The sequence below is a fragment of the Phaseolus vulgaris genome, chromosome 2, assembly GCF_051622355.1.
Source record: "Phaseolus vulgaris cultivar YP4 chromosome 2, ASM5162235v1, whole genome shotgun sequence".
Lineage (NCBI taxonomy): Eukaryota > Viridiplantae > Streptophyta > Magnoliopsida > Fabales > Fabaceae > Phaseolus > Phaseolus vulgaris.
In genome coordinates, this window is record NC_143499.1 from 31,644,550 (window position 1) to 31,649,704 (window position 5,155).

Here is a 5,155-nt window from a genome sequence, read left to right on the forward strand (position 1 = left end):
CAATTTTTTTCAGAAATTCAGGTAGCGTTTTCACAGATAAGGCTTTTAAAACAGAAACAAATTTGGTATTTATTAAGTTGAAAATTTTCTATTAATACGGATATAATACTTGCATTTTTTTTAAATGTATTAAAATAGTAATTTATTTTTTTATTTTTTGTTAGGGAATAAAAATTATAAATAAAATAATTGGTTATAAACAAATATTAACTAGAAAACAATTACCTGTATTTTATTTTAAAGTAAAATATATTTTTTCGTCTCTAAAAAATTCTCGAAGTTCAATTTTATTCTTTTTAAAAGGCTTCTTTAGTTTTAGTCCTTTAAACTTTGAAATTGATTTTTGCTTGTAATCTAATGACGGTGTGTTATAGACGAATAAAAAGTCGTTTATGAGTTTTATATTTGGAGGGAAACTTTATATTTTAGATTGAGTTTTAAGCATTAAATTATATAATTCATTTAATTGTAAAATTTCGTAAAAAATGAGAAATTCAAATAGAAGAAAATTGATGAAGAAACTCAAGTAGAAATGAAAATGAGGAGATTAAATCTATTATAAAGTTGTTAAAGAACCAATATAATTTTATTGTCTATAGGTTATATTTGTAAAACGTAGTTGATATATACGCCGCTTAAAGTTATTTCTCTTAACCAAAATTGTGATAACCAACTTATTAAACTAAAACTAAGTTAGTAAAATTAACTATTGAATCAACTGATTAATGTAGAACGATATGAAAACATGTTATGATACGATTTTTATACAAATTTTTTATGCCAAATATATTTGGTGTAAATATAGCTTTGATACTTTTAATTTTTTTATTTTTTATTTATTTTGTATATTAAACATTCTATTCTTTTTCATAAAAAATATAAGCATTTTATTTCAAAAATAAATTAAATAATATAATACTAAAGAATTGAAAACCCAAGGAATTTAATAATGAAACAACAGCAATAACCTATAAACAACAACTGCAAATATTATTTCAGGTAAATGAGATAATTATAAAACGACTAGTCACTTACATTTATAATACATAAATTTAAAATTACAATTAGAGAAAGAAAAAGTAATTTCTGTCCTTCAATATCCCTATTTGGTGTTCCACTGTGGCATTCATTCCCTGTCTCCCAACCAAAAAATGAAGTGCCATTAAATCTTTTTCTTTCACAATATTCTTTCACAACAGTTTATTGTGTTGGAGTTATGCTTTTGAATTTCAGCCTCATCTGCTTTCAACTTTTCAAGTAAAGATTGAAAAGTTTATATACCATAACCAAACCCAAACAACTTTCATCTATATTTAGTAAATCAAATCAATCTTCACGACAACTTCTTAAATAGAGTCAGATCCATTACCTGAAGAATCCTAAAAGTTTATGCTCAGCCTGTTATTAGTTTCTATCACAGAAAATTAAAATTAAAAAGATGTTAAGTTATTTTTCGAATCTACATCGACTAAAAATAAAAACATGGAAAAAGGTCTTGAAGGATCTGTTCCCAATCTGTCCTCCAAGCGGCATGCGATGACCCGTTCTCGCGGCAGGAGCAGCTCGAGCATTCCACCGACAGTCAACGGATTCGGTACTAGGACCCCGTGCTCAATCCACAAAACCAATCCTTTTCGCAAGAGGATTTGATCCTGGTTGAGTTTGGACTTAGTTAAGTTTAGTAATTTTGGTGAGTTTGTCTAGTTTTTGTTCATTGATGCCATGAGTGGTGAAAATTGAAAGTCGTGGTTTTTGAAAAGTGTCGCAAACGAAACCTAATATAAGTGAGTGCAAACTTCATCTTATGAATTGACTTGATAAAATTGAATTCAACTTAAAATCTACTTCTTAAAAATTACTCTTCGAATGTCTTTTTATTTTACTGCAATATTATACCTTCCTTGTAACATGTACTGCACAAAAATTGCTTCAACCAGCTGAATTCGATCCTTAATTAACCTGATAATAGTTATTCAGTAATGATAACAACTATTACATAAAAAATTACCTTAAAGTAGATGTAATTACTCACCTTGTGAGGTTTCATTCATCCAAAGCGAAAGTACATTTCTGGATCAAAGTGTTAGATACTTGAAAAAAGTATGCAATATAGCAGAAAGAAGATAAGAAGAAACAGAGGAAACAGAAGCAAAGAATGAATGAAGAAGAAAAAAAGGGAGCTCCCTTCAGTCCAAATACAGGAAGCATAAGATTCAATTTGTCTCCCACATCATTCATTCATTTACTGTATGAGTTTGATTCACTCTGTCAGCATTTGAATGAATGAGTCAGCAGCTAATTGAATCCTATTACCACATGTTAATGGACAGAAGAAAGCTCTCTCTTACCAAGTTCTGTTCATTGCCTATTCACCATGAAAGGTTTGTTCCAAACGTTTGATGCACTTGAAGACAAGACAGTGACTTGTGTGAGATGAGAACCTTAATCTTCACAAAGACACTCAGGAACAAACCCCCTTTTTATAAGCTGGTTCGCATCAAGAGAAACCGGTGGAAGCACTAGTGTTAACTAAAGTGCTTTTGTATTATGTTGGAAAGGAAGTTATTCATATTCTGCTTGTTCTACCAACAAGTTTTGTGCATCATGAGTATTGTCGCCTCTTGAATATAAACATAAAAAAGAATGAAAAAAATGGGAAGTGCTTAACTCAAGGAAAAGAATGGAATACACGATTTTATTATTATTATTACATAAAGTTAAAATTGAATTTTAACTTTAAATAAATAAACATTTATTTTATTACGTTTATAATGGTTATACCAAGGCTCAACCGTAGTCGGACTTATGGGTCTTTATTGATTAATAGGTAAGTCAATCCATTGAAATATTAGTGTCCAATCTCTCTGCAGAGATTGAAAGACCAGATGTTCGATTACGTTCACGGCCTATCAACCTCTCAGCCAAAAAGATGATATATGTCAGTCTCAAGTTAAATACATTAATTTTAATTAGGAGCAAACAAGCATGATTATACACTCATTGAGCCTATCTTAATCGTTATGACAAAGTCCATTAGAATAGTATAATTAAAAGGGAACCCCCAGGTAATGTTACTTTGAACCATGAATTAGATCATTCAAATTGATCTTATCTGACTTGAGCGTCAGAATGTCTTTGCAAATATCCTCTCAGACATCCCAAAAGAACGATCAGTCGAAGAGAAGATAAGAAGAATTCGACAAGGGACATTCAGTCTCGGATAATTGTAAGAACAATAATATATAAAGTAATGGAGATATAAGTTACTTTATTAAAAATATTTATATATATAATTTATTAAAAAGGAATAGAGTAAATGTCTAATTAATAATAATAAAATATATGAGTGTTAGAATAATAAAATGATATCTATTAATTTTAAAACTAGAAACCATATTGCTTATAATAACTTAGTATAACATTAGCAGAGGAATAAGTAATTGTAATTTTTTTTTTTAAATAAGTCGATATAGAAACTGTATTATTTATTCTCTGAGAAAAAAATATGATTTTACCTGCCCAATCAAGTAAAAGTAATTTTTCTATTAATTAAGCGAAAGTACTTTATTTATTTTCTTCATTTTCTAGAAAAAAATATATGGTTTCCCTACGCAATTATTTTCATTCCGAAAATTAACTTTGTTTTACTCTAAATAAGTTCTAATGATCATTTTTATTGAGTATTTAATAAATTAACTATTTCAGTTTAAGTGTAACTTACACTACCTACCTCAATCTTACTAATAGTTAACATGTTTTTAAAGTTATTTTGGTGACATACACCGTATTCATCTTTTAACAATAAATAATATTAAATCTCTTTCATTACTAGTATTTTTCATCATGTGAAATAATATATATATATATATAAACAAATTGATAGACCAAATTTTTTTATAAATATTTAAGAAATTAAATAAAAATACATGTTAAATTTAAGCTTTTTACTTTTTTATGTACCTGTCTTGTGACATGAATGAGACGAGAGATGAAAGAGTGGAGATTCGAATAGGGCTTACCCTTTAAAAGACATTGCTTTAGATGAGTATAAACATAGTTTCACAACACCACTTATACCCTTTCTATGTCTGCCATATTAAAAGTAACTCGGAATATTCAAGTCTTATATCAGAATATATTTTGGAATCATTTTAATTTTTTATCTCATCCTTTTATAAATTCTTTCATTTATTAAATAAAAATAAAAATTAAATTTGTTTTTTGTTTATCTACTATAATACGAAATTGGTTATCGTCCTTAATCCAAACTTTAAACTATTTAGGTGTTTGTAGTATGAAAATAATTAGAATAAGATCTTTTTATAGAATTGATTCAATTTGATATTTCACTTCATCAATTTATAAAGTAGTTATAGTTGACATCAACACTCTGCAATTAAAACAACAACTAATTTTGAAAAAAAAAAAATCTGTAAAACAAACTAACAAACATTTCAAAATAAATATGTTTCAATAATTTTCATATTATAAGTATCTGGATGATCTAAAGTTTGAACTAAGACTAAAACAAATTTAATGTGATAGTGCAGAAAAAGAAAACATATTTAACCATACAAATAATAATGACATGTGTTGTATTTTTTAAAATATTCAAAATACTTTTTATTTACTTAACATTTTTTTTAATCAGATTTACTTAACATTTACCATATAGAACATGATATTGTTTAAAGTATAAATTCAAATTAATTATGTTTACCATATAAAACACAATAGTATAATATTTTTAAATTAAAAAATAAAATAAAAATAAAATATATTAATTTATTAAGATGTGAAATATACGATTTTAGTGTTAAGGATGTTAATATATCAGCATCCTGTGGACCTTTTACAAAACCCTCATGCTTGCAAGTTGAAGAGACAACTACTATCTATATCTACATGTAATAGATATAACTAAATATAAGGTTGAATAAATATTTTCTTTAGGTTAAGTGACAAAAATCCATAACTTCATTTTCTTAAAATTTTGAATTGAAGATAACATTCTTTTGTGTTATTGACTGGGTGAAAATTTGCCCAACTATTCGCCAATCAAATAGGGATATAATTAATCCAAATCCAATTTATTCATATTCTACAATCAGTTATTGATATAATTAATCCAAATCCTATTCAGTCATCACCTAAA

At 26.8% G+C, this 5,155-nt stretch overlaps 1 long non-coding RNA gene across 1 annotated transcript; it reads right to left on the reverse strand.

The window, feature by feature from the left end:
• Positions 1–971: 971 nt before the first annotated feature.
• LOC137811461 (uncharacterized) lies at positions 972–2,577 on the reverse strand. Its single transcript, XR_011081087.2, has 2 exons — positions 2,033–2,577; positions 972–1,959 (listed from the first exon to the last, which is right to left on the reverse strand). It is a non-coding gene; the product is annotated as an uncharacterized LOC137811461 (long non-coding RNA).
• Between the last annotated feature and the right edge of the window lie 2,578 nt (positions 2,578–5,155).